The 18696-nt window shown below is 41.5% G+C and overlaps 1 pseudogene; it reads right to left on the bottom strand.

The window, feature by feature from the left end:
• Positions 1-8418: 8418 nt before the first annotated feature.
• LOC148037373 (uncharacterized) lies at positions 8419-9022 on the bottom strand (annotated as a pseudogene).
• Between the last annotated feature and the right edge of the window lie 9674 nt (positions 9023-18696).

Here is an 18696-nt window from a genome sequence, read left to right as displayed (position 1 = left end):
AAGCTTCAGGATATCTTGGATCAAGCCACAATAACCTTCAATGCTACCATTGGCATCCTCGAAGTGAGCAAGGACACCACAATCTTGGGTATTTCTCTTTTCATCTATACGTTGAGTTCGAAGATGTTTACCCTCACACCAAAGTGCATTGAATAATGTGCACTAGTAGTAAAAGATAAAAGATCAAACATGTCAATTATTTACATAAAATAAAACTTATAGAAACAAATTAATTGATAGTATGTCTCACCTTTGATAAGCAACCTCGTGCGTATTCTCACTCTTCTTGAGATATATTAATTTCCTCCTCTTTTTCCATTCTCTCCATTTTCTCATGTAACCAATCTATATCACTATGATGTGGGAGTGCATTTAGATGATCTGGAAATGAGACATTACGTTCATATCTAGTGCGAAATTCTTGTCTTTCGCTTTTTCTTCTTGCCCTTGCTTCATTATATAGTGTCACCCATTTGCTCATTACATCACTATTGAGCACACAAAAACTATTTAACCTACGAAGTTCTTCTTTTGTTAGCACTTTACTCATTCCTTTTCCTTGAGATACTATAGAGGTCATCCTCAAGTCTTCATCATCTTTCCATAGTCGTGGTTGAGAGGGATCCACTTCAGCAAGATATTCAGAGATATAAACAAGGGATGATTGCACTAACCAACCCTCAGCCATACTTCCCTCAGGCCGTGCTTTTTGCCTCACAAAATCTTTCAAGGTTTTCATGAAGCGCTCAAGAAAAAACATCCACCTTACATGAACTCCCCCACAAAGTGCGATCTCATCAATCAAATGTACGAGTAAAAGTAATTGAGTAGTTAAAATGGATCGAGGAAAAATTTCCTCCCTAAAACAAATCACCTCAACAGATAATACTCGAGCATCTTGCAATGTGTTTAGATCAATTTCCTTCGAGCTCACGTATCTGTCAAGATGTATGATGTGCTTGTTTATTTTTGTGTAGAAATTCAAAGATATATAATGAAAAAATACAATGTATACACACCTCACATGCTCTCCCATCTTGTAAATGATATCATGTACATCTTTGGATACACAATGGGATATGCTAGTAGGAAGTACGAACTGAATGTAAACAATATTCATAGATCAAATGATTAGTTGAGGAAAAAGTCATCATGCCCCAAAGTTTACACATAGTTACTCCACTAATTACTATATTCATGGTTATAGATACCCTTACTTGAATCATTTTGTGCCAATCGTGGGACTTCAAACTAGATAGTTGCTCCACACCTCTTTTCTTTTTCTTTACGAAGGCTCCATTGAGACATCTCATACATCCTGTGGGTGTTTGAAAGCTATATATTTGTTCCTTCACTATTTTTTCCTCGTTCTTTGACAACATCCAAGGTGCATGGGGTAGCTCAATCTTTCCTCTGGGTCCAATGCGTGGCCAGACTTGTCTCATGCGACCAATGTTACGTAAATCCTCCCTTACATTAACTGAATCACGAGCCCCTATCAAGTGATCCCATAATGTAGATACACCATTTTTGAATATGTGCATGGGGTCCAACAGGTGATTGATCTTGAGTTCAATCCAGTACGAAAGATGAAAAAATATAGAGAACCTAACAAACAAACAATATATTATGTAAACAATTCATCATGCTAAAAACTTTAAAGTCAATTGAGAGAAATGCACTTCTTACCGACTCATGCCGAGTGGAGGGTGGCTGTCGGCATTAATCCATCTCTCCTTCCAATCTCAAATGGTTAGAGATTGTGAAGTCATTCCATTAGTAGGGAGAACATATTTGGGATGGTCAATAGGAAGAAATCGATGATGATTGTCGTAGATAACCTTCTTTCAATGTGCCGGCCTAGAGAAAACTAGAGAAGGACCGCAAATAGGACATGCATGATATCCTGACGTGGTTAAACCTGAAAAAACAAGTGAATTAATAAAATGCAATTGATTCAAGTCTTGAATTTCAAATATAGAGTTATATACATGTACCTGAACACTCTCCGTATCCTGGAAAGTCATGCATGGTCCACAACAACATGGCCTTCAATGTGAAATCTCTAGAGGATGTAGATGTACTTGTATCTTGCACCTCAATACCTTCCCATAACATTTCTAACTCTTCAATCAAAGGCTCTAAGTAAATGTCCATGTTTTTTACCTTGTGCTTTCCAAGAATTAGAAGGGACAACATTACATGTCCCTTTTTAATTGCCATGGATGGAGGAATATTATAGTTCACCAATACCACTGGCCATACACTATATGATGTGCTTTTGATGCCAAATGGATTGATTCCATCCATACCTAAACCAAATCTCAAATTTCTTGGCTCTTCTTTGAAAACGGGCCACAAATTATCTATATGTTGCCATGGCGGTGTGTCTGCAAGGATCCTTCATTTTCCATCACTTGAACGATGACTAGCATGCCATGACATGAGCTTTCCAATAGACTTATACTTGAACATAAGTTTTATACGTGGAACAATCAGAAAATGTCGCAAAACCTTATGAGGCACATCCATTGACTTCATCTCCACTTCGTATCTTGATTCGCCACAAACAGGACACTCTCGTGTGAACTCATGAATCCCACGAAATAAAACACAATCATTGACACATGCATGGATCTTGACATAATCAAGGCCTCCTAGAGATGTCAAGTAATGTCTTGCTTGCTCTCTCTTAGTTGGCAATTTGTTTCCTTTTGGAAGCATTTGTGATAAGAACCTACATATATTTTTAAAAGTGAGTTTAAAAACCACCAACATATATTTCTATCTGATTTCAAAATAGAACAATTAATATTATGATTGATAAGCCAAAATGAATTGATACCTACTTCAATAACGCATCCAAACTGACATTACTCCATCCATAAATTGTTTGCAAGTTAAGTATCTCGAGGGACGCATGAAGAACGGAGTACATACAACCTTCATACAACAGAGTAGATGATGCTACATATAGTGGATCATCTGGCTTCGTAGAGTGACCTTCTCCCTGAACCGGTTGTGAAAATAGATGGTGTACCATGTTGTCTAAAATCTCATCCTCTACGACTTGATGGGGCATTTCATGAGGGCTACTATCATAGTCGTCAGTCTCTACTCTTTTTGAAGACTCTGCCTCCTCGCGTCGACATTTTGCAGCCTCTCCACGCCCGGGAGGGAGCATCTGAGGATGTGGCACCGCATCCTACTCAACCACAAAAGGGAGTTTCATGTACATTGATATATAATTCCCGTAACATAGACTAGCAATCTTAGTGGTAAAAAAAACAATGCATACCGATGATTTTTCTTGGTCCCATTCTCCATACAAGCTGACGTGTGACATTGCAATTCGAGGTGCTCGAAAAATACACCCTGGACAACGATCACACATGCATTTAATTTTTCGTCGTAGCCATGCATCTCGATTATGAAGATGCAATGTTTCATCCTCACTTGAGGATGTGCTCATTGACTCATCAGCATGCACCGCACTAGGTGATGATGATGACATGATTAAACCTAGTTCATGACAACATCAAAATATTTGTCATTCATATGTTTACATAAAAACTTAAAGCTAGTATATTAATTATTCTAAGATATCAATTTCAAATACACAAAAATCAGTATAAATACATTAAAATTTATGATAAGAATTCACTATCAAAACTTATCTTAAAAACAAAAAATCATGATAAAGCCTAAATGCGTGTTTATATAAGCGTTTACGTACACGTCTATTTTCGCGTCTATGTTTGCGTCTATACTCGCGTCTACCTGAACAATAGACGCGCATATACACGCAAAAATAGACGCACACGTCAAAATTCAAACCATACTTAAATCATTTCTTTTCAAACTGTGCATTTCCTTTCCTGCGTTTTTTGCAGTTCTAAAGCTTGAGTTTAGCCGACATGCAATCTCTTTATGCCTCACCTAGTCTCTTCATGCCTCACCTCCTCATGACTCACCTCTTCTTTCATTTCAAACACACAAGAAGGGAAAAAGGAAAGCCAAGGAGAGGAAGAAAGAGAGAACAAGAGAGAGGAGAACAAGAAGAAGCAGCAAGCAAGCATCAAGGGAGGATAACTTACCAAGGAGAGGAAGAAGCGCCACCACCCGCCACACCAAACACCCAAGGTGACTCTCTCTCTCTCTCTCTCTCTCTCTCTCTCTCTCTCTCTCTCTCTCTCTCTCTCTCTCTCTCTCTCTCTCTCTCTCTCTCTCTCTCTCTCTCTCTCTCTCTCTCTCTCTCTCTCTCTCTCTCTCTCTCTCTCTCTCTCTCTCTCTCTCTCTCTCTCTTTGTTTCTCTCTTCCTCTCTCTGCTCTGTCTGTGTATTTAGAATTTGTGATTCCATTATGTATTGCATTTTGTAAATCATCAATGGCGGTCGTCGGGCTAAAATCAGCCGACCTAGCGCATCTACATTTCAGTGTAGACACATATAGACGCGAAAAATGTTTTCTCTCATAGCGTCTGAGGGCGTGTCTTAGAGCGTGCCTGCTGGCACGTGTGCTCTATAGTCTACACGCAATGATACACGCGCTGGACAGAAGGTTGACCTGTAGTCTACACGATGATACACGCACTGGACAGAAGGTTGACCTGCAGTCTACACGCGATTATATACGCGCAATGACCTGGAATATGCATCTGACAGCGCATCTGTGCTGCATTGATACACACGCCAGGTCTCCCAGTTCTGATAATAAAAAATATATTTTTGCAATGATGAATGTGACCAATCCCATGTTTGTGTTTATCAGTTTTCTTGTTTATGAGAAGCATTAGCACTTAAGTTTTATGCTCAATGTCTAAAGAAAGCTCTTTGAAAATGTAGGTAATATATGATTTTTTGTATGCAAATAAATTTGTCTTTTTCCTACATTTTTTTTACAGATGTCGTATCCTGGATCATCTAGCAATGACCCAGATTTGGATCGCATGAATGATACATTGGCCTCCTCTGGTAGGGGGGTCAATGCATTTTTTGGAGGTTTTCCTAGTAGGGAAGACTTCATGGGAGAGATGACCAGACACCTTGGCCGCTCTCCCACAGCGGACGAGGTATTCAGTGTTATGTCTGGGACACCTCTGACGTCTTTTCCTAGCACTACTTCCCAAACTCCACATGCAGGTACTCCATATGTAGATACTCCGCGTGCTCCACGTGCATCGACTGAAGCACAAGCATCTGTAGAAGCACGTGCATCTACAGAAGCTCGTGCGTCTAGCGAGGTAGAGGGTAGTCGACAGAGAGGGAGGAGGGAGAGTCGAGGGGAAGAACGAGGCTTATGTGGGGGTTGCCTAGGAGGTGGCGAGCGATCACCCTCACCAGTAGATCACGTAGAGGAGGTTGTACACCAGTACTATAGAGTTACAGATGCTGGTCGCATCTTTCATGATGATGAAGGAAGGGATGTAATGGCGTACATGAGGAGCGTCGTGCATGCAACGTATAAATATTGTTTCATTGCCTTCAAAAATCAGAAAAGCGGCTTGTGGCAGGAGATGTTGAGGGCAGTCCATAGGAGGTACCCAAATCCTAAGGGTCGGTGATTCTCGGATGATTGGGGACGCACAAAAGTGAGGGATATGCTTCACAACAAAAGATCCCACCTTATGACACGGGCCAGGGACTCACTGTGGAGGTAGGAGGAGGGGCGTGGAGCCTATAGCCAACCACCTATGTGCCACCGCATAGAGTGGAAGAAAGCCAAGAAGAAAGCAACAGAGAAAGTGAAGAGTCGCCAGCACGCAGAGGCGTGACGGATCCAAATGGAAACCATGGGATCATCGCATTACGGATTGGGTGACAGAGAGTCGTGGGAGGCAGAGTTTATAAGTATATTTTGATTTCTAGTTTTTTAAAATTTATATTTCTTTCAATTCTTTATATATTTTATTCTAATATATTGTGACTTATAATTCTTTGTATATATCTAAATGTTTTGCATACTACCATCGTTGGTAGGACACCTACTCCTAGAGAGGTAGGTTACCATCGAGGCCATAACCGTGTAGCCACATGGCTTCACTTCTATGAGGAGGGTCTCATCACTGAGGACCAATACAACCGGGCCATGAGGATTTGACAGCCAGACAATGTATGTTTTTCTTTTTTTCCTATTAAAAGTATAGCTAATTATAACTTTTTCTCCACCTTGTCTATGTAAGCAACCCTGATCTTTTGTGTGTGTAGGCGAACCCGGATGTGGAGCATAGCGAGGAGGGGGATAGTGACGCTAGTAGCCATGGTGGTACTAGCAAAGATGTTTCCTCTTCAGACTCGTAGAGGAGCACCATACCTCCTCATGAGGCCTTCTTTTCTTGTATATGTATGATCCATCTTTGAGCCTACTGCTTGCGGCCACGCTTTAGGTCGCAAGCACTTAAACTTCCCTTATAAATGCTTTTGATATATAATGAATACATGGACTTTTATTTTCAATTCTCGTGCCCATAAGATACATTGTCTTTTTCCCAAATGCACAATCTGATGTATGGAAGGGGGGGAAAAAAAAAACCAGAGAGCATGCTCTCTGGTTTTTTTTTCCACTTCTGTTTTGCATGTCTATCCGCGCGTCTAAATTGCAGATAATTCGCATTTATACTCGCGTCTATAGTGCAGACTACACGCTGTCGAAGGGTTTGTGAAAGCAATGTCGCAACCACAGAGGACCTTGACTAATTTCAGGATAGAAGATCAATCATACATATAAGCAAGATGAGAGGATTTGTATGTAGTAATAGATCCGCCAAGCTCCCAACAAGACCTCATCTATGCAGCAATGATATGACCAAAAGCAAGGTTTCAGCTGAGCATAGAATTCATCCTTCAACATAGGAACCTTTAGTACAAATCTGGTTATCATCTACAGACACAAATTTCAGCATTGTATTTTCAGCAGCATCAGCTAAAAGATGGATCTATGGATTCCCAGACTTAACCATAAACCCATAGGGAATTTGATTCCAAATGATGAGGTGAACAATATCTCAAGCAATAGTCCATGTTGCAGGCATGTCTTTCAGAGGTGGCTCCCTTCCAAGAACAAGAACCATGTATTCATTTGCATTCTTTATAAGCTGACAAACTGACTTGTAGCAATGTTTGGCGCATCTTTCTCTTCCATGTTAGTAATATCAACATATAAACAACAGTCATAATCATGTGCAGGAATTAATGCATCACCTTCACAGACATATCACCAGCAGTTGCAATCTGACTTCTGAGGTAATGTAACTGTTCAGCAACAAGTAAACTGAATGGTCCAGGGCCTGTGCAAATTCAGTCTTCTGCCATGAGTACAGCAAGGGAAGATACAAGAGGCTGAAGTGGAATCACTGCCCATCCATGAGAGACATACTTTCAGTCAGCCAAAGACTTCCACTTTGGGTCTATCCAGGATAGCATCTTTCAGGAAGTAGAAATCCTTGCAGGTAGAGTAAAACTCTTCAACAAGAGATTCAATCAATCAAATAAAAAGAAAAGTGCTTCCTCTTATTGAAGAATGGCTTTTCTGGTTGCAGAAGTGAACCACTTAAAAGGATAGCTACTCTGACAATGGAGATGCAACAAATCAAGGCATAAAAGCTCTTTCTTTGCTCTAAGTTTGGACTCGTGATTCAGAAGTGAACGATGAAGGATGATGTGTTGTCTGGCAATTATGCGCTGATAATCCTTACAAATGCGCTCATAAATCTTCTGAATCTATCCGCAGGACAAAACAAAACTTCGTTTTCATATTGTGAATCACACAGGGTGATTGATGGTCCAGGGACAGTTCAGATAGGTGAAGTCCAAAAGATCAATAAAACCAGATGCACTGGACAATCTGTTTGATGGTGAAGAAGACGGAGTTGTTGATGCACAAGTTGAGGATAGTGCTGAAGACAACGATTCAGAAGATGGCATACTTGATTCTTCCATTCATCACAGCGTAGAAGCAGCGCAGCTCCTCCTTACACAGATAACTGCGACTCTCTCTTCTGTCTTCAACTCATCATTCCTTTCGATTGCCTTCTCCTGTTCTTTTTTCCAATCCAGAATTGCAAACTTCAGTTCAGATAGGTGTTTGTGATCATGGCGTCTCTGCACCACCTGCAGCCCTGGAATCCGAGCTATCTCATGCTCCTCTTCCTATTTAACTAACTTCTGGTATTCAAGATCTGAAAGTCTGCCATCAAAAACAGGAGCGACCATCCTCGTCACAGCCTCCTTTCTACGCTTTTTCCTCCGTTCTTCCCAAATTGGCTTCCCTCCCAGAACCAGAAAAGCACCCCTAATTGTTATTTGCTGAGATTTATTTTTTTTTCTAAGCCGTCCCAGTCGCAGAATTCCGAGGGATTGATGCTCTTTTCTTTTTCTTGAAAAGCAGCCCCTTTTTCCCCAGGAAAGTGGGCCACTGCAAGTGAATCGGTCAATCATAGCTAACATCAAAGGCTGATTGCTTCAGTTCACCCACAAACTAGCAAATGCCTCTTCAAAAGCTCTTCTATGACCCAATTCAGGAGTCCAGCCTCCTGCCCTGGCTGCTTTTTCTTCTCTTTGCTTCCTTGATTCCTCATCTTCAAACAGGCCATCACGATCTTGACCAGAATGTGATGCAGGACCAGTGGGTTTTGGCTGCATGAAGACAGCACCAGGTGCCACAGCTGGTGCATATGTTCCACTTGGTTGTCCAGATGTCTGGTCGGAAGGTTCTTCCACAGTAGGAGCTGCTTGTGTAGTTCCTTGTGCATTTTGTCTTCTTAGAGCCGTTGATCACTCTTCTGCCTTCCGTGCATTGGATGCAATGATTTGATCAGCATTTTCTTCTTGATATGCTTTCACCTTCTGTTCAGTAGCCTGAACATCTACTCCTTCTATCAAATTGAAGATTATATCCTCAACTTCTTCCAAGTAATCATTGTAAGCACGCAGTGATGGGAAATCTTCTTCTCGCTTATTGTATATGTTCAATATCCTCCGCTGAGTAGCGATCTCCTTGTTCATACTGTGATGAAGCAGAAGAGTCACCTTAAGCCAACGGCCTGAAGGGCGAGCTGGTAAAACCAGCACTTTGCGTGTGTAGCGCTAGCTTCGATCCAAGCCTTGGATTGCATCGCGCTCAATCCAAGCATTTGCATCTTTCATCAATTCTTCTCCTAGGTCAAGTCCAAAAGTCTCATTGCACTCCATGATACGACATTTCGAAACGGTAAGCTAATAAACATACTCTCTGCTTCTTGTATGGTCCCATGTACTCCATACATAGTCACAAGGCCATTACCAACAAAGACATCTGAAGTATAACCCTTCATACAAGCATCATGATGCAATGTCTGACCAATTTCCAGAAACCCAAGTAGAGGCAATTGTTCCTTCCAAACAATAGCTTCTACATCTGTAAGTGCACCACAGGCTTGAAGGGCAGTCATGTATGTCAACTCATCACGAATTATTTCTTCCTCTTGCTTCAAACCCCTCTTCACTATATTACCCACATAAAGTAAAAGAGCAAACATAACGACTAAGTATATACAAAGTATCAAATCACACACACAACTTTTGGGGTGGTTTTCACACCTCGAATGCGCAGCAATACGACATCCACCCCCTCTAATCCTGCGCATCCTCCGGATGGGCCAACTACCCATGATCGTTATCATCAAGATCCACAAACAGATCAATCTCTTCATTATGCATTTCCGATATATCAACAAGATTATCTGTCATATTATCTGTCTCTTCCATTCGAGTTTCTTCTCGTTGCTCTTCTCTTGCAAATTCTTCCAATGCATAATCTTCATCATCTCTTTTCTTGAAAATCTTGATTCATTTTCCAGCAATAGGCACTCTAAGCACTGTCCCATCCAATTCTGTCAACTCATATGTTGCATTATCAAAAACATGTCTGTACAGCCCAAACCATCTTTTCACCATCTTCCGAAGTGCAGTATGCTGATTTTCAAGGCTGCTATCAAAGACCAATACCCAATCTCCCTCTTCTATTGCTCTAGGCCGCAAGCGATGCCTGCTGTCAAACCTGTCCTTATTTCTTAGTCTAGCAACTTTCAACCTGTCAATAGCTAGCTGAATATCCTCTGGTCTTCTCTCCAACTGTCGAATCCGAATAGCTAAGAGCTCGTCTCTCGTCAAATCCTCCTGCCAAGGTAAAACTGACCAAGTCAAAGCACAAGTCTCAGTCAGCATAACAGGTTTCTGTCCATACATCAACTCTGCAGGCATATATCCTGTGGTAACACTATGAGTCGTACGATCAGCCCACAAAGCAAATGGTAGAAGTCTCGGCCATTCTCCAATCCTTCCTCTGCATGCTTTGGCTAATGCTTTCACTATCGGCGGATGTCCTCTTTCACTCTTTCCATTTCCCTCTGGATTATATGCTGTAGTTAGAGCCAACTTGATTCCTAGCTGAGAGAAAAACTCCCTAGCTTCATCTGCATCCAATTCACCACGATCCACAGTGATCTTACCCACACAACCATACCTGCAGAAAATTTCCTCCAATAAGAACTTACACACTGCACTAGTGGTCTTTGTTCTCAAAGATCTGCCCTCAACATGATTGGTAAGATCCTCTCTAGCCAAAACAATATACCTCATCTGCCATAGACCCATAGGCATAGTAACCAAATCAACTACCCACTTATAATGAATGCATAGCGGATAGGTCGGATGAAGCTCATCTCGATGACGCACTACCGAATTCATCTTGCAGTCTCTGCAAGTCTCAACAAAGTGAGAAACATCTCTATACATGCCTTTCCACCAATATTTCTCCTTGATTTTCTCATAATTAGCCCACACTCCTCTATGACCAGCCCAAGGACTCTCATGAAACTCCCTCATCACCTATAATTGTGTCTCTCTATCGCAGACAACCCGCAAAGGTAATCCACCTCTTTTCTTCGAATGCTTCCAAAGAAATCCGTCCTTAAGAAAATAACCATAGGCTTTCCTTCTGATCTTCTTGAACTCTTCATCTGTCCATTCATCTCTTTTGCTTAGTGTACTAAGGTACTTGCCAATCTGCAACCAATCTCCAACATAGAGTTCTTCTATGAAAGCCACAATATCATAGACATGACAAACATGATCAACCATAGTGGCTGAAATTTCTGCATCATCCTCTTCTGCAAGTAGAGTCTCCTCATCATCATATCTGGCTCTAGACAACATATCTGCCCCACTGGATTATCCTTCCCTGCTATGTGTTTAAATTCCGGATTTAATGACTTGATGTATGCAACCCATCTCAACATGGCTATATCCGGAGTAGAGCAACTCGTGATCATACCAATCAATGGCAAGCAATCTGTCTCTACCACAACTGAAGCTCCAATAAAGTACTCCTTGTCACATTTGAGAGCCGTGACAATCCCCAGTAGCTCCCTCTTGATTTGCGGATATCTCCTCTGTCTCTCGTTTAGGACTTTCGCCCCAAACCGAATGGCATACCTGTTTCCATCTGCATCATCTTGACCCACAACCCAACCTATGCCAATTGGACTAGTGTCAACTGTCAATACAATAGGCTTTCCACAATTATAATATGCTTTCCTGAGAGTAGGAGCATTCTACAATAACTTCTTCAATTTCCGCATTGCTCTAGTGTGGCTCTCATCCCAATAGAATTTCTGCCCCTTCCGAAGCAGCTGATATAAACAATCTGCTATGTGTGCAAAATGAGGTATCCAAATCATATAAAACACACAAGCTCCAATGAATCTCCGTACCTCTGAAGTGGTAGAACAATACTCTGCAATCTTGCCTATAGCATTCACCTTATCAGGTGAGGGTTTCCTGCCATAATACCCACACATATGTCCAACAATGACAACCTCATTCACTTCAAAAATAGATTTTTGCCCTGAAAGTGTCAAGTTCACTTCTTCTAACCTGGCCAAAATCTTCTCACATGCTGAAATATGATCAGCCACAAAGTATCTGCATCCCTGCTCATTTAGACTCTCATTTTTCTCTTCTTCTGCACACCCCTTAATGGGCACATCATCCAAGAAAGGCATAGTAAACTGAGGTATGTAATCTCGAAGGACCTTATGCATGGCATTCATCATATGTGCAACAGAATTAGTGGCACCTTGAGGCAAGGTACACATCCTGACAAGCCCAATAGGAGTTCTCATGGTGGTTATGTCCCTGCTTTCCAAAGCCAGCTGAAACTGATCATATCCCGAATACAAATCACCTAAAGAATTGATGGCACGTCCAGCAAATGCTTCTGCAAACTCATCCATAACTGGACCTATACCAACATTCCTGATAGTAACTCTGTTCACTGGCTGCATATCCTGAATAAATCGGAGAGTACCATTCTTCTTTGGAACTGTAAACCACATGTTTGAGTATGGTGCAGATGAAGGCTCAAGAATTCCCATCCTGATTTTCTCATTCAATAAATCAATCAGCTTTGGCAAGTGTGCTTTAGGCACTGGAATAGGTCGGAGATTCCATGGAATATGAGGAATACTAAAGATCACCATAGGAGCAACAATATCAGGATTCACACATCCAATCTCATGTGGGAAAAAAGCAAATCCCCTTCTATGTCGCTCAAGCATCTCCTGAAAGCATTGCTTCTCTATGGGTAGCAAGAAATCACCATTTCCAATTTTCAATTCAGCAAGAGTCTCTGCTGAAAATTTATGACCAATATGCTCCGGATTCCTCAAAATTTGCTGTTTAGCACCCCTCTCTATTTGCTGATCACTGTCAGGTGGAAGCGGTACAGCTACCGGCTTCACCTTCTTATCCACAGTTTTGTATTTTGTGTCAACCCTAGCTTCATTATGCTCTTCTGCATTACTCAAATCTTGCTGTAAATCAGCAATTCTGCACTCCAATGGCTGAATATCCTCAGCCCTCTGCTCTATGGACTGCATAGAAACAGCCCTAAACTCTGGATGCTAAAATATTTCAGCAGTAAACTCTGTTGGCTGAAAGTTTTCAGCCCTCTGTGTCTCTAAAAGCTGATCATAACCAGCTGGAAACTCTGTTTGCTGAATTTCTTCAGCACTCAACTCTTTTTGCTGAGCCACCTCAGCCTCTGACTCAATCTGTGACACAAAATTTGCAATTTCATGAAACATGTCCAGGGACTGCACTAATACATTACTGTGACAATTCTGCATATCAGTTTTCAGCATATCTCCCATCTCTTCCATCGTATCTGCACAAATCATACTGTCATACATCCCATCTATGTACTCATCATCCTCCAAAATTCCTACATTTTTTAAATTTTTCTCCTTCCTGCATATATACTGCCTGGCAGCTCTAGGAAACCTAGAAGTCTTCTGATAGCTCATTGAACTGTTTGCTGAAATCCCAACAAAACTGGAGGAGAAAACACTGCTGCCAGGAGGCGAGAACTCCAATCTCCTCTGCTCTGTACCACCGTCGTCTCGCGAAACGGCGGTACCTAATGAAAACCCGAATCCCTCACAGTGGGCAAAGGTCCATCTCTGAGAGTATCCCTGTTTCTAACATGGTTCACACACATAGTCATAAACTAAACTGCTCTCATGCCATCTTTACTGCGAATCCATGCATAAGCAGATCCATCATCCATTACCTTTGTTTCCATGCGCATCTCTGTGATGAATGGCTGTCCAAGAATTATAGGATAAGAGCATGAATCCTGCACAAAGAAATGAAAATCCTCCTCTACATCATCAATAGAAACCCTGACACTAGGACAGGCAGCATACAAATCACCTGCAGTGTTATTGGCGGCTCTCATACGCCACCCATGCTCTACATCCATAGGCCATCTGTTACTCTCATAAACTCCACGAACTATGAGATTAATCTCTGAACCATAATCCACCAATGCAACATAAGGCACCTGTTTTTCTCCAATCTTTACCATCGTCTCTGTAGTTGCCCTAGCCCAATGGCTCCGCGAAAAGTGACTACGCGGTATCAAGACAGGTTCATCAATTTCAGCATAATGCATAGGCTGAACCCTCTTCTCTACCTGTGGAAAAATAGAAGCATTCTCAACCATAACCTCCTCCTCATCCTCATCCAACTCCCCAATCAAAACTCCCTGTGTATCAGTGGTAGACAATGCATGTCTTTTCCTCTTCAGGACCTCCTGAAACTGATCCTGAAACTCTCTTTTCGAGATGCCCAAAACCTCAGAAATAGTGAAAGTCACCTCACTACCAAGTATCTTGTCATTAAAGATTTTCTTCATGTCCGTAGATGTCTCAATATCGGACATCAATCTAAACCCTGGATGCTTTCTCTCTCTAGGCTCTTGCCTCTTTTCTCTCTTTTGAGCATCTTCCATCTGTCGATCTGGCCCTGGTCTTGAAGAGGTCCTGCAGTAGGTGGAGTAACAAACTCACCCCCTCTAGTCTTCTTAGCTGCACTTGGATTTTCTTCATCCCTCTTACGCTTCTCCTCAACAAGTGCATCTGCTCCCTGAGACTTAGCCAAATAAGCATAAATAGAGTACCTGTCAACAGGTGAATCCCAACCTGTCTCTGATCTGATGCTAGAGCCTGCACTAGTCAAAACAGTTTGCTGAATTTTTCCCTTGTTTGCAGTCTCCATAGCATAAGTCCATAGTGCTGACTGAGTCTCTGATCCCTTCTCAATCTGGACTCCATATGCAGAAGCATCACCTCTAGCTGTCACATAAGAAGTACGCGCAGCCATGTCATCCACTAACTTCTTCATTCCACCTTTACCAAAGTTGGTAACAAGTGGAGGTCCTGTCTCAATCAACCAAATCTTACCATCTTGTCCCCAATATACCAAATTCTTCCTCCTTGCATCCTGAAAAGATTCACAATCCCTGCAATGCTGATGGTCTATACTATCGCACCAAATACATCTCCGATCTCTCCTAGGTGCACTAGGAGCACTTCTAGGTGCACTAGGAGCACTAGAAGAAGTAGTAGGCGCAGTCGAAGCAAACTGCTCTTTCAACTTTCCCACCAACTCTGCTTTGACTGACTCCAGTGTCAAATCTGTTATGCCTTTGATTATGTCATCAAGAGAGGTAGGCACCGATGGAGCGGATGGTTTTGGAGCAGAAGGTGTAGGCATCGGTCGTGGAACAGGAGGAATAGGTGGAGTGGAAACAGTAGGCACTGGCATAGGCCAAGAAACTAGCTGAGGAGGAGAAGAAATAACAGGGATAGAAGCAAGCATAGGAGCAGATGATAGTGTAGGTGTCATGGAACCATTCTGTAGGCGAGTCTTCCATATCCTCCTCTTGGTCAAAGTCGAGACTGCATCCTGGGCATCCTGCCAATCCGTTTTAAGACCCATGGGCTTCGTGCGATCCTCAAGAAGCTCACCCAACTCTTCCTAAAGAGCAGGATCTACAGCTTGCAAGAAAAGCTCAACTTTTTTAACATCCAATGCTCTTTGTTCAATGGCATCAAGCTGACTATACCTCTCTTCAAATTCTCGAATCAACTCCGAAGCAGCTAGACCTTTGTTTGGCATGTAGACCCACTCTCGGAATGACCGCCGAGTAGCCATACCAAAGTCCTCAAGGAAATATTCTTCTTTCAGGGCCTTCTTAAAATCTTGCCAATGTGTATTTTGAATAAAAAGATCAGTCACTTTTGCCCTCAAAGCGGGTGTGACAAGACGAAGGAAGTACTTACTCATAAGTCCAGCTGGAACTCCAAAAAACCCCATCTTGATCTCATATGTCTTCAAATATGCTGAAACATTACGGCCGTCAAATAGCTTCTTCTCATTCTCAACTGCTTCAATAGCCTTAGTCGCGCTGTTTGCATTCTCCCGCTCCGAATAGAGTTGCCTTTGCTGAGACAACTACTGTTGATGCAATTGTTGCTGTTGCTGCATATACAATTGTGTCTGCTGATTTTGGAGCTGCATATACATGGACATATTCTGCAAAAATCTGCTTTAGATCCTCTGTTGAAGTACTTGACGCAACAGTCATTGATGGAGCTTGTAAACGCCCCGAACAACGTAGTATGCTTAACAATTATGATATTCGCTTGTTTTCGAGACTTAATATAAAAGAGAATGAACACTTAAAGCTGAAAGTGAAAATTACTCACAAAATTACAGCCATGAAAATGTAAAAGTAATGGAGACAAGATTGAGGGTTGAAGATGGGCAACCCCCCCCGAAGGAATGTATTTCTACTCAACCCAAGTCCCTTAGGGAAGAGCTCAGTTACAATCAACCTGAGAGTGAGAAGAAGTAATTCTCACTCTCACAAGATCATGCAAAGATGTACAAACACACATGCATTATCTATTATGCAATGATAAGAACTGATTTCTTTACAATGTGAGAGAAGAAAAAGGGAAATTCAGCCTTTCTCCATCGTTGATCAACAGTACATGGATAGAGCTTGCTTCTTGTAGCTAAAATGGAAGAAAGAGCTCAAGAAGGAGGTGCTGTAATGAATTTACAGGCTTGCTGTCTTGTAAAACAACAGTGATAGAAGAGGGAATATGGAGGAATTTGATCATGGAGAAGTGGGGGATGATGATGGGGATGGATGGGGCCAGTTTCTGGCTATCTGTGGGTGTTGTACATGAGTTTACAGCAAAGAAAAATGATGTTGAATGAAGAAAAACGAGCTCTTATTTATAGGAGAGGGGAGAGCTAGTACAAAAGGGGAAAGTGGAGTAGCACAAGACAAGTGTCCAGCCACATGTCATGAGATGTGACAAGTGGTGGGACACTTGGAAACTTGTGTGACAAGTGTCTTGACACTTGTCTCTTCTCTATGGCCTTCCTTTTTGGGTTGAATACTGTCAAGAATAGAAACAACCAAATTTAGTAAGCACAGTTAGAGTACAAAACTTACTATTTTTAGAATGACATCCCTATTTTTTAGGACTAGCATTTTTAGGCTAATTCGAGGCTCCTAAAATTTAGGGACCTCCTAAAATTTAGGGATCTCCTAAAATTTAGGGACCCCCCCAATATGGGTATCATATGAAAGCTTTTTCCGTGTACATCGCAAAAATGGTATCCGAATCTTCATGTGACTTTCCTATGCAAAGAAATGTGCATTTCAAGCTTTCAGCCCACACATGCACATTATACAAGCATTTCATGATCATGCCATCTTGTTGATTGTAACTGTCTGTTCTGGGGGATCTAGCCCACACTTCAAGGCATCAATCCTTTCTGTGTGTGAGTCTAACCCTGATATGCATGAGTTCTAGTCACAGGCGCCCAATCGGGTCATATAGGTGGAAGTGTGAACTATCTTTTCTCTAACCCACCACGTGGGTCCACCATAACCTGTGACCACTCATCAGTGGCCAGCTCCAATGCACTTTTCTTTATATCTAATTAGTGCAAAGGAAATAAATTTAATAAATCATTATATAGACAAATTAATGAAAAAGAATACAAATTCTGTTTCTATAGAGTTGTGATAGCCCTCTGGCTTTTATTCAGCTGTCCTCAGCTGAAAAGCTTCTTGATATTGCTGTAGAATATTTGGGTAATCCTTCATGAATTTTTCATCTACCCACTGTGCATCTGTTGTGGGTAGATTCTTGAATTTTAGCAAGAATTTTCGTGTCACAAGGCCACTTCTCGTGGTTCGATCCTTGAGAAACAAAATCTTTTCAGGTTCCAAGAGTTGCTCTGTTTCTTCAACTTCTGGGGGATCTTCAGTAATGGGTTCCTTTGGTTCTTGTCCTATGTAAGGTTTTAGCAAACTTACATGAAAAGCATTGTGTATTTTCCAATGAGTAGGAAGCTCAAGTCGATAAGAAACTTCATTTATTTTCTCAATCACTTTGAAGGGTCCAAAGTATCTACTGGAGAGCTTTGGAAAAGATGAATTTTGACCAGAACCTTGTTTGAGCCTGCTTTTATCAAACTTTAGCAAGACATATTGACCTTTTTCAAAAGCCAAAGGTCTTCTTCGTTTATCTGCTTGCTTCTTTTGTCGCTCTTGGGCAACTTTGATAGTGGCTCGAACTTGATCCATTGCGGTTTTTAAATCTGAAGCAAACTCATCAGCAGCAAAAATCTTATCTTTAGTGCGAATAATTGGAGGAGGAATCACTTTACCCTGTACTATTTCATTTGGAGCTTTCCCTGTGGATGAGTGCACTGTATTGTTGTAAGCAAACTCCAATAATGGAAGATATTTCTCCCATTGTGACTTATGTTCACTAACATAAGCTTTCAACATATCCAAAAGAGTGAGATTCATCACCTCTGTTTGGCCGTCAGTTTGAGGATGAAAAGCTAAGGAGAACTTTAAAGTGGTTCCCAAATTCTCAAATAAAGCACGCCAAAAGTTACTTGTGAATTTGGAGTCTTTATCTGAAATGATCTCAGAAGGCATACCATGTAATCTGAAGATATGTTGAATGAAAAGCCTTGCAGCTTGTGCGGATTTCAATGTTTTATGACATGGAATAAAATGTGATTGTTTGCTGAATCTATCAATTATGACCCAAATCATATCATGACCTTGAGGTGTTCTTGGAATACCTGAGATGAAATCCATTGTGATAGATTCCCATAGATCTTTGGGCACTGGAAGAGGTTGTAACAATCCTGGAATCTTCTGCCTATCATATTTGGATTTTTGGCATACCAGACAAGCCTCGATGAAGTTATGTGTATCTTTTCGTAATGTTGGCCAATAAAAGTAGCGCTCAATTGCACTTAAAGTGGCTGC

The sequence above is a fragment of the Lygodium microphyllum genome, chromosome 4 (assembly GCF_053477565.2).
Source record: "Lygodium microphyllum isolate KBCC chromosome 4, Lygodium_microphyllum_v1.1.10, whole genome shotgun sequence".
In the NCBI taxonomy this organism is placed as follows: Eukaryota; Viridiplantae; Streptophyta; class Polypodiopsida; order Schizaeales; family Lygodiaceae; genus Lygodium; species Lygodium microphyllum.
Note: the sequence above shows the minus strand (reverse complement) of the source record. Positions and strands in the feature narration are given on the sequence as shown.